Below are 12,226 nucleotides of genomic sequence, written 5' to 3' on the forward strand. Positions count from 1 at the left end.
GTTTAAGATGCTTTAAAACACACCCAGATGGGAGGGTGCTGAGCAAGGAGCTGAAACACAAGCATGGATCCCTAAAGGAGAGATTTTTCATGCTGCCAGTACATATGTGAATAAATGTGATCTTTCAAAACTGTTTTCATTAAAAAATATTTATTTTGCAAGAGAAAGGGGAGAGAGAGAGAGAGCCAGAGCCAGTATGGTTGTACCAGGCCTCTTGGTACTACAAAAAGAACTCCAGACACATGAGCCAGTTTGTGCATCTGGCTCGTGTGAGTACTGAGGAATCGAACCTAGGCTGGCAGGCTTTGGAAGCAAATTTCTTTAACCACTGACTCATCTCCCCAACCCCTCAATGAGATTATTGAAGGAATGAGTGTGGTAGCAAACTGAAGAGCTCTTAGAACTGAATCCTGGTGTGTTCAATGTTTAACTGTCAGGCAAATGTGGCACCAGCAAAAAGAATGAATAGAAGCAAGCTGCCCTTGAGGAAAGGGGAAACTCAGAGCAGTGTCATGATCTGGAGCCTAGACCAGAAACTGTCCCAAGAAGGAGGTTCAAAAACTGAGCATTACATTTTGCAGTGTGAAGGATATTAGTCACCTCAACAGAAACATTTCAGTGGAGTAAAGAGGTAGGATTGTATTTTAGGAGTCTCGAACAACTACAGAACAGCCTTAATGGGATCAGAGGAACTGGACAGTGGCTGGAGCACAATGTCAGGGTATATATGGGGAATAGCTTGTTAATATGCAGATGATAAACATCCAATAGGGAGGGGACAATGAGGATGCAAGACAGGGAAGGGAGAAGTCAGAAGGGACAGGCTGTAGTGCAGATGGAGAAGCACACTGGTTTTAGCTGGGAACACAGACCACTGGCCCAGGGCAGCAGCAGAAAAACAACATGGACTCTGAAGTGGGTAAATACTCCCATATGAAGGGTGTGGACATTTTCTTCCATCGCCTTCAGTTTTCTTTGTTTCTTGGGGAAATAGGAAGAGAAGTCAACAGTTGAGGATGAGGCTTGTTAGAAATGGGTCTAGGGTCCAAGAATAACTACACAATTAAAGTAGGATAGCAAGGCAATATGCATAGCCATGAAGAGGTCAGGCTGGCAACGCACAGCATTGTGTGTGTGTGTTTATCTCCTAAGGTGAGGTTATTATGTCTCGTTCTGATTATCAAGAGCTCAGCCTCACAATCTCACACGATTGGCTAAGATATAATAGCGACATAGTTTCTAAATAAACCTAAAGGTTGCACATGCATCTGCAGTTCATTTGCAGTGGCTAGAGGCTGTGGCACACCCATTCTCTCTCTCTCTCTCTCTCTCTCTGTGTCTCTAATAAATAAATAAATAAAATATTTGAGAAAGATAAATAAATAAATAAATAAACCTAAAGGAACTTAAGGACTTTTTTTTCTAACCAAAGGCAGAAATAGAAGCTTTGATTTCAAGGACTGTTGATTCTTCTGGCCTCAAGTAGATTGAACTGGAAGCTAGGAAAAAGGTGGAAAATGAGTTATCTATAGGTGGGATTAATTGGAGGCTGCATTTATTGGTAACATGTGGCCAGAAAAAATGGGGACCAGGTCAATGGAGAGAAGATACTGAATACATAGAGAGGAAAGGGTTTGGGGAACATACATATACATCGCTAAAAAAACCAAAACCATATGCTGGAGAGATGGCTCAGTGGTTAAGGCACTTGCCTGCAAAACCTAATGACCTGAGTTCAGTTCCCCAGTCCCCAGGTAAAGCCAGATGCACAAAGTGACACATGCATTTGGAGTCCATCTACAGTGGCTACAGGCCCTGGGGCATCCAGTCTCTTGTCTGTGTTTCTTCTCTCTCTCTCTCTCTCTCTCTCTCTCTCTCTCTCTCTCTCTCTCTCCTTGCAAATAAGTAAATAAAAATATTTTTAAAAAACACTGAAGCTGGCTATGGTAACATATGACTATAATCCTAGCATGAAGGAAGCCATATGAGAATGGTAAGTTGGAAGACAGGTTGGGCTACATAAGGAGATCTTGTCTAAAATGAAAGAAATGGACTGCAAAGATGGCTCAGTGTTTAAAGGCACTTGTTTGCAAAGTTTGCTACAATTCCCAAGCCATTCATGTAAGCCAGAGGCCCAGGTGCACCCATATACATGCACATGTAAATGAGCTAAATTTTTAATAAACGATAAAATCAAAGAACAATCCAGCCACTGAAGCCAGTTCTCCCCACTTGCACACAATTTCCTACTCCTCTCCTAAGGATAAGTGTGACTTAGCTTTTTAAAAAAAATTACAGATTGCATAATTCCTAAATATGTATTGTGTAGTTGTACTTGTGTTTGACTTTATAAAGATGATATGTTGTAGTAGTCTTCCGCAGTGTTCTTTTAAATAAATACTAGAGTTCTAAGGCATATGCACCATTGTAACTAAGCTATACTTTGTTATATTTTGTTTTCACTATTATGAGGATAGCTGCTATAACATTCTCATTTGTGTTTCTATTTGAAAAAGCACAAGAGGTTTTTTTAGGATATAAATTAGGTCTGGAACTACAAGGCCACAAAGTGTAGACTTTATTTTATTTATTTTTTAAATTTTAATACACAGTATAAGAAACATTTGACAGAGAAAGAGGGAGAGAGAATGGGCATGCCAGGTCCTCCATCCACTGCAAACAAACTCCAGACATGTGCGACCCCTTGTGCATCTGGCTAACGTGGGTCCTGGGGAACTGAACCTGGGTCCTTTGGCCTTGCAGGCAAATGCCTTAACTGCTAAGCAATCCCTCCAAGCCCAAGTGTACATTTTAGAAGTTAATAGGAAACTCTTTTCCAAGGTGGTGGCTGAGAAACACTCCCACAGAGTTGCATTCCTGTTGTTCCACACACTATATATGCTGACATTTGATAATATAAAACTTTTCATTGTTTACCAATCTAGTGGGACTATAGAAAATTGTATGGTGATCTTAATTTGCCTTTCCTGGTTAGTAATAAATTTGAAGCTCATTTATTTATTTATTTGTAGTACTTCTATTAGGTATATGTTAAAGTCCTTTGTTATTGGGTTTTTATTGACTTATTATTATTTTTTTGTTGCTTTTTTCAAGGCAGGGTCTCACTCTAGCTCAGGCTGACCTGGACCACACCCTGCAGTCCCAGGCTGCCTCAAGCACATGCCCACCCTCCTACTTCTGCCTCCTCAGTGCTGGGACTAAAGGCGTGCACCACTATGCTGGGCAATTTGATATACTTTTTAATTTGGGGTGATAGGATTTTACTGTGTAACCCAGAATTGCCTTAAACTTGTGATTCTCCTACCTTAGCCTCCCAAGTGCATGCTAAGATCATAGGTATGTGTGACACCAAGCTCCATATTGACTTTGGATATTTTTAAAATTTTTGCTGTGTGTGTGTGTATATTCATGTGTGATTGTGGGTGCTCATGTGCTATGTGCATGTGTGCATGTTCACATGTGAGCATGGGTCCCCATGTGCTATGCAAACTTGTACACTTGTACAGGTCAGAGCACTTGGGGTGTTGGCCCTTACCTTGCCTCTTATTTGAGACAGAGTCTCTTATAGTTTACCTCTGCTTTTGCCAGGCTAGCTGGCCCAAGAGAGTCTCCTGTCTCCACTTCTTTTCTGACTGTAGGTACACTGGGATTGGAGAGGCTAGCACTATAGCATCTGGCTTTTACATGGGTTCTGAGGATCTGAACTCAGGTACTAACTTTGGTGCATCTCTCCTCAGAGCTGTTTTCCCAGACAGGTTGTCATAATACACCTTTCTAAAACATATTTTATTTTATCTATTTATTTTGGTTTTTCAAGGTAGAGTCTCACTGTAGCCCAGCCTGACCTAGAATTAACTATGGAGTCTCAGGGTGTCCTCAAACTTACTCGATCCTCCTACTCCTGCCTCCTGCATGCTGAGTGCAGGGACTAACGGTGTGTACCACCATGCCCGGTTGCAAGTAATTTTTTTTCAAGGTAGTGTCTCACTCTAACTCAGGCTGACCTGGAATTCACTGTCATCTCAGGGTGGCCTCAAACTCACAGCGATCCTCCTACCTCTGCCTCCCAAGTGCTGGGATTAAAGGCATGTGCCACCATGCTTGGCTTAATAATATTTTATTTTATGTTTTTCTCAGTTTTTATTAACATTTTCCATGATTATAAAAAGTATCCCATGGGCTGGAGAGATGGCTTAGCGGTTAAGTGCTTGCCTGTGACGCCTAAGGACCCCGGTTCGAGGCTCGGTTCTCCAGGTCCCACGTTAGCCAGATGCACAAGGGGGCGCACGCATCTGGAGTTCATTTGCAGAGGCTGGAAGCCCTGGCGCGCCCATTCTCTCTCTCTCTCCCTCTATCTGTCTTTCTCTCTGTGTCTGTAGCTCTCAAATAAATAAATAAATAATTTTAAAAAAAAAAGTATCCCATGGTAATACCCTTCCCCCACTTTCCCATTTGAAATTCCATTCTCCATCATTTCCCCTCCCCATCTCAATCCGTCTCTCTTTTATTTTAATGTCATGGTCTTTTCCTCTTCTTATGATGGTCTTGTGTAGGTAGTGTCAGGCACTATGAGGTCATGGATATCTAGGCCATTTTATGTCTGGAGGGAGCACGTTGTAAGGAGTCCTACCCTTCCTTTGGCTCTTACATTCTTTCCGCCACCTCTAATGCATTAGACCATGAGCCTTGGAAGATGTGATCGAGATGTTACTCAGTATTCCAGTAACTTCTTTCCAGCACTATGATACCTTCTGAGTCATCCCAAAGTCACTGCCATCTGAAAAGAGAAGATTCTCTACCCAAAGTGAGAGTAGTGTTAATATAAGGGTATAAATATTAAGAGAAGTGCTTACTGGGCAGTTTGATAAGCATAGTATATACATTTTTCCAGACATCAGCAGATGTTACATCCCTAGGGCTCATGACTACCCCTGTTTTAAGTTTTCAGTATCAGGGATGTATCCCCCCCCCCCCATGGAGCGGGCCTCCAGTGCAATTGGAGGGCAGTTGGTTTCCACCTTGACAGATGTGCCACTATTGCACCCATTGGCTCATTTGGCCAGGCTGGCCAATTATAAGGCTTGCAGTGTCCATTGTTGAGTATTTTCACTGGTGGTATCTCTTTCTCCCATTGAACTACATGTAGAATGGCTTCTTCCAGCTTTCTGTCAGCTGGTCTACATGGAGGAGGTTATCAGTTCAGTTCCAGCAGGATTTCTCAGTGGCCCTGCAGCCCAAGTATGTGGAGTCTTCATCAATAGGGTCTTATCATCTATTCCTGGTGAGAAACCAAGAGCCTTGGTAATGGCCTATAATGTTTTGGGGACATCAGGGACCTCCCTGGCCAACAACTCACTGGAGGTATCCCATCCCTGGCACTGAAAATTTTCTAACAACTATCTGTGGCTCCTGAGTGTTCCATTGTCAAAACTGGAGGATTCCATATGATTTATTTGCATCCTCTTAGATTTTGATTAGCCCTCCCTCCACCTTTCCTTTAATATTTTATTATTTTATCCTTTTTATTAACACTTCCATGATTATAAACAATATCCCATGGTAATGACCTCCCTCCCCCCACTTTCCCCTTTGAAACTCCATTCTCCATCATATCCCCCCTCCTCTAAATCAGATTCTCTTTTATTTTGATGTCATCATGTTTTTCTCCTATTATGATGGTCTTGTGTAGATAGTGTCAGGCACTGTGAAGTCATGGATATCCAGGCCATTTTATGTCTGGAGGAGCACATTGTAAGGCCTTGATTTGGCTCTTACATTCTTTCTGCTACCTATTCTGCAATTGACCCTGAGTCTTGGAAGGTATGATAGAGATATTGCAGTGGTGAGCAATTCTGTCACTTCTTTCCAGCACCATGATGACTTCTGAGTCATCCCAAGCTCACTGACCTCTGAAAAGAGAAGGTTCTCAACTAAAGTGAGAGTAGTATTAATATATAGGTATGAACATTAAGAGAAGTGCTTACTGGGCAGTTTGATGAGCATAGTATATATATATTTATCCAGACAGCAGCAGACATTACTCCCCTAGGGCTCATGACTACCCCTGCTTTAGGTTTTCAATATCAGAGATGCATTCCCTTCCATGGAGCAGGCCTCCAGTTCAATTAGAAGGCAGTTGGTTTCCACCATGACAGACATGCCACTATTGCACCCGTTGGCTTATTTGGCCTGGCTGCCAAAATACAAGGCTTGCAGTGTCCACTGTTGAGTATCTTCACTGGTGATTTCTCTTTCTCCTACTGAACTGCATGCAGAATGGCTTATTCCACCTTTTAGTGGCCTTGCAGCCCAAGTATGTGGAGTCTTCAGCAACAGGGTCTTACCATCTATTCCTGGTGGGAAACCAAGGCCTTGGTAATGGCTTGTAATGTTTTGGGGGCATCAGGGAGCTCCCTGGCCAACAACTCACTGGAAGGTATCCCATCCCTGGCACTGAAATTTTTCTAGTAACAATCTCCGGCTCCTGAGTGTTCCATTGTCCAAAAAAGTAGGATTACATATGATTTATTTATATCCTCTTAGATTTTGACTAGCCCTCCCTCCACCTTTCCTTTACTCAATCTCTTCCTCTGACATTGCTTGGGCTTTTTCACCCCTATTAATCTATTCTACTTACATATATACGATACCATCCTATTAAGTACCCACCTCTCTTCCTTTCTCTTCCCTTTATATCTTTTCTAGCTTACTGGCCTCTGCTATTGAGTTTTCTTCCTACTCATAGAAGTCCAATCATCTGTAGTTAGGATCCACATATGATATAGAACATGTGACACTTGGCTTTCTGGGTACCTCACTTAGTATAATCCTTTCCAGATCCATCCATTTTCCTGCAAATTTCATAACTTCATCTTTCTTTACTGCTGATCTTCATTATCCACTCATCAGTTGAAGGACATCTAGGCTGGTTCCATTTCCCAGCTATTGTGAATTGAGCAGCAATAAACATGGTTGTGCACATATCTGTAAGGTAATGAGATGAGTCCTTAGGATATATGCCTAGGAGTGCTATAGCTGGGTCATATGGCAGATCAATTTTTAGCTGTCTTAGGAACTTCCACCCTGATTTCCACAATGGCTGAACCAGATTGTATTCCCATCAGCAGTGTAGAAGGGTTCCTCTTTCCACATCCTCGCCAACATTTATGGTGATTGGTTTTTATGATGGTAGCCAATCTGACAGGAGTGAAATGGAATCTCAACATAGTTTAATCTGCATTTCCCTGATGACTATAAATATAGAACATTTTTAAATGCTTATATGCCATCCATATTTCTTATTTTGAGAACTTTCTATTTAGTCTAATAGCCCATTTTTTAATTGGGCTGTATGATTTCTTATCACTTAATTTTTTTGAGTTCTTTGTATATACTAGATATTAATCCTCTATAAGATGTATAGCTGGCAAAGATTTTTTTTTCCCATTCTATAGGTGGCCTCTTTGCTTTATTCACAGTGTCCTTTGCCATACAAAATCTTTGTAACTTCATGAGGTCCCAGCGGTTAATCTGTGGTTTTATTGCCTGAGCATTTGGAGTTATATTCAAAAAGTCTTTGCCAAGACCAATATGTTGAGGGGTTTCCCCTACTTTTTCCTCTAGCAGTTTCAGAGTTTCAGGTCTGATGTTAAAGTCTTTAATCCATTTGGACTTAATTCTAGTGCATGGAGAGAGAGAAGGATCTACTTTCATCCTTCTACAGATACATATCCAGGTTTCCCAACACCATTTCTGAAGAGGCTGTCTTTTCTCCAATGAGTATTTTTGGCATTTTTATCAAATATCACATGGCTATAGCTACCTAAACTTATATCTGGGTCCTCTATTTTGTTCCATACCACTTATGTATGTGTCTGCTTTTGTGCCAGTACCATACTGTTTTTGTTAGTATGGCTCTGTAGTATAGGTTAAAATCAGGTATGGTGATACTACCAGCCTTATTTTTGTTGCTCAAAATTGTTTTAGATATTGAATATTTTTTTTAATTTTTTTGTTCATTTTTTATTTATTTATTTGAAAGTGACAGAGAGAGAGAGAGAAAGAGAGAGAGAGAGATTGAGAACGGGTGTTCCAGGGCTTCCAGCCACTGCAAATGTACTCCGGATGCATGTGCCCCCTTGTGCATCTGGCTAACATGGGTCCTGGGGAATTGAGCCTCAAACCGGGGTCCTTAGGCTCCACAGGCAAGTGTTTAACCACTAAGCCATCTCTCCGGCCCCCTTATTATTTAACTTTTTGAGTTCTTTGTATATCCTAAATATTAATCCTCTATCAGATATATAGCTGGCGAAGATTTTTTCCCATTCTGTAGGTTGCCTTTTTGCTTTATTCACAGTGTCCTTTGCAGTGCAAAATCTTTGTAATTTCATGAGGTCCCAGTGATTAATCTGTGCTTTTATTGCCTGAGCAATTGGGGTTGTATTCAGAAAGTCTTTGCCAAGACCAATATGTTGAAGGGTTTCCCCTACTTTTTCCTCTAGAAGTTTTAGAGTTTCCGGTCTGATGTTAAGTTCTTTAATCCATTTGGACTTAATTCTTGTGCATGGAGAGAGAGAAGGATCTATTTTCATCCTTCTACAGATACATATCTAGTTTTCCCAATACCATTTGCTGAAGAGGCTTCTCCAATGAGTATTTTTGGCTTTTTTATCAAATATCAGGTGGCTATACCTACCTGGAGTTACATCTGTGTCCTCTATTCTGTTCCATTGATCTACATGTCTGCTTTTGTGACAGTACCACGCTATTTTTGTTACTATGGCTCTGTAGTATAGGTTAAAATCAGGTATGGTGATACTACCAGCCTTATTTTTGTTGCTCAGTATTATTTTAGATATTCGAGGTTTTTTGTGATTCCAAATGAATTTTTGGATTGTTTTTTCTATTTCCGTGAAGAATGCTTTCGGAATTTTGATGGGGATTGCATTAAATGTGTAGTTTGCTTTTGGTAAGATTGCCATTTTCACAATATTGATTCTTTCAATCCAGGAACAAGGGATATTTTTCCACTTTCTAGTACCTGCTGCAATTTCTCGCTTGAGTGTTTTAAAGTTTGTGTTGTAGAGATCCTGCATTTCCTTAGTTAGGTTTATTCCAAGGTACTTTATTTTACTTATATTTTATGCACTTGTGAATGGGAGTGATTTTCTGATTTCATTCTCTGTGTGTTTGTTGGTAGCATATAGGAAGGCTTCTGATTTCTGTGTATTTATTTTGTATCTTGCTACATGGCTATAGGTGTTTATCAGCTCTAACAGTTTGCTGGTAGAGTCTTTAGGGTCCTTTATGTATAGAATCATGTCATCTGCAAATTATGATAACTTTATCTCCTCCTTTACAATGCTATCTCTTTTATGTGTGTCTCTTGCCTTTTTTGCTATGGCTAAGACTTCCAGTACTATATTGAATAAAAGTGGGGACAGTGGACACCCTTGTCTTGTGCCTGATTTTAGTGGAAAAGCTTCCAGGTTTTCCCTATATAATAATATGTTGGCTATAGGCTTGTCATTAATAGCCCTTATTATGTTGAGATATGTTCCTTATAGTCCCAGTCTCTATTGGACTTTTATCATGAAGGGATGCTGGATTTTATCAAATGCTTTTCTGCATCTAATACATGATCATGTGAGTTTTGTCCTTCAGTCCATTTATATAATGTCTTGCGTTTATCGATTTGCAAATGTTGAGCCATTCCTGCATCTCTGGGATAAAGCCTGCTTGCTCGGGATATATTCTTGTATTCTGTTTGCCAATCTTTGTTGAGAATTTTTACATCTATGTTCATGAGGGAGATTGGTCTGTAATTTTCTTTTTTTTTGTTCTATCTTTGCCTCGTTTTGGTATCTTCTATGCTGGCTTCATGGAAGGAGTTTGGTAGGATTCCTTCTTTTTCTATTTTATGGAAAAGTTTAAGAAGCAATGTTGTTAGTTTTTACCTGAAGGTATGGTAAAATTCACCTGTGAATCCCACTTGAGCCTGAACTTTTTTTAGTTGGGAGATTTTTTATAACTGCTTGGATCTCCATACTTGTTATAAGTCTATTTAAGTGATTAATCTCATCTTGATTTAATTTAGGTAGGTCATATAAACCAAGGAAATCATCCATTTCTTTCAGATTTTCATACTTAGTGGAATATAAGTTTTTATAGTATGTCCCTATGATTTTTTGAATATCTCTGGTATTTGTTGTGATGGTGACTTTTTAATCTCTAATTTTATTAACTTGTAACTCTTGTCTCTTTCTTTTGGTCCAATTTGCTAAGGGTTTATCAATCTTGTTTATTCTTTCTTATTTTTTTCTGAAAACAAGTTTTTATTTAAATAAAGGTTTAAATACATTACATAACATTAAAACTGGAAGGGAAAAGAAAACCAAAAACCAGTTTGTTACTTCACATGGCATTGGGCAGCTGTTGCTAGTTAGGTTGCAAGCGCTAAGCATGACTGAAAGCGTCAGTATGGTGGTGTTTGTTCACTTGTCAAAAGTTTAACTGGTGTTAGAGTGGCCTCACATTCTGTTTGGATGGACATCCCTTATCTAGGATATGTCTGCTTAAAAAGACAACCTTGGTGACAAGCCAGATGTCTTAACTACCTCATCAGAGGAAAAGTGGCCTTTTCTCAATTCTGCTAGCTTGTCAGGTTAGACACCAAGTGTATTTTGTTTGTTTGTTTGTTTGTTTTCTGAACTGCCAGAGGCTCCCCCTAGTGGCACTGCTGCTGTTGCTGCCTTACCCCATCTTCCAGCTCACGTGGGCTGTTCAAACGTTGACCTTCCCCTAGTGCAGGGGACTCTAGAGCAGAGGGAGAGCTGAGGAGTTTCTGGCCAGACCTAGCCTTCTGTGGTCTGGGGGCTCTGGGCTTGGCTGAAACATCGTTTCTGCTTTGTTTCAGGCTGGATACTGCCAGGTGCCTGCTGCCTGACCTCCGTTTAAATGAGGGACTTCAAGATAGACAGCATGGTTCTTTTCAGTTTATTGTATGAAGTTACACTAGTCCAAGTTAAAAGCGGACCCCAAATGGTTACATTATACAAGCTGTGAGGTTTTCAAACTTGTGACAAGGGACAGAAGGGACATTCTACTCGTTGCAAGGAAATCCTCATTTCAGAGAGCCACAAGCACTTAAAACCCATGAACATTCAGCTGATCGTCCTTAGACAGTCCAATCTCTATTAGGAACTGGCATATGTTCTTGCGCTGGTCACCCTGTAGCTGAATCACTTCTCCATATTCTGGATGTTCAATTACAGTACCATTGCAGGCAAATTTCTTCTTGAGCGCCTTCACTAGTTTCTTTTTATCGTAATCATCAGGATCCCTTGGACAGTAGTCAGGGTCTTCCTGCCGTTCCTCTGTTGAATTCTTATATGGATATAATCCTCAGTGCCGTCAGGAAGCAGGTCATCACCCTTACTAGCATAAGCAAAGGGGTCGAAAGAGTGGAGGTTCTGGATAGCGGACATACGATACGATTCCTTTTCCTGGGTGGAAACGGCCTGCGGAAGGCGGCTGCGGGAGAAGGCGGGCGGGGGGACGGAGCATCGGGAAGCGAGGGGGCTCGAGGGGGAGGCAGCTGAGTCCTCAGCGGCGGCTCACTGACTGGGGCCTTGTTTATCCTTTCAGAGAACCAACTCTTTCTTTCATTGTTTCATTCTTTGGATTGTTTTTTTGGTTTCTACTTCATGAATTTCTGTTCTAATCTTTATTATTTCTTCCCATCTACTGATTTTCAGTTTTCCTTATTCATCTCTTTCCACGGCTTTAAGGTAAAGCACTAGGTGGTTTACTTGAGACCTTGCTAATTTCTTAATATAGGCACTTAAAGCCATAAATGTCCCTCTTAGGACTGCCTTCTTGTGTCCCAAAGGTTTTGGTATGTTGTGTTCTCATTATCATTTGACTCTATGAATGTTTTGATTTCCTTCTTGATTTCTTCATTGACCCATTCATCATTTAATAATGTATTGTTTAGTTTCCATGATTTTGTGTATGCTCTATAGCCTTTCTTGCTATTGATTTGTGGTTTGATTCCATTGTTGTCAGATAGAATGCATGGAATCATTTCAGTTTTCCTTTATTTGTTAAGATCTGCTTTGTGTCCTAATATATGGTCTATTTTAGAGAATGTGCCATGTGCTGCTGAAAAGAATGTGTACTTTGCAGCATTTGTATAAAATGTCTG

The 12,226-nt window shown here is 40.5% G+C and overlaps 1 protein-coding gene and 1 pseudogene across 6 annotated transcripts in view; one reads left to right on the plus strand and one right to left on the minus strand.

Moving 5' to 3' along the window:
* The window catches only part of Ebf4 (EBF family member 4), a 124,486-nt gene that overhangs the window by 17,410 nt on the left and 94,850 nt on the right, over positions 1-12,226 (plus strand). The gene's annotated exons all lie outside the window — the stretch shown is intronic.
* On the minus strand, positions 11,162-11,552 carry LOC101603406 (annotated as a pseudogene).

The sequence above is a fragment of the Jaculus jaculus genome, chromosome 8 (assembly GCF_020740685.1).
Source record: "Jaculus jaculus isolate mJacJac1 chromosome 8, mJacJac1.mat.Y.cur, whole genome shotgun sequence".
In the NCBI taxonomy this organism is placed as follows: domain Eukaryota; kingdom Metazoa; phylum Chordata; class Mammalia; order Rodentia; family Dipodidae; genus Jaculus; species Jaculus jaculus.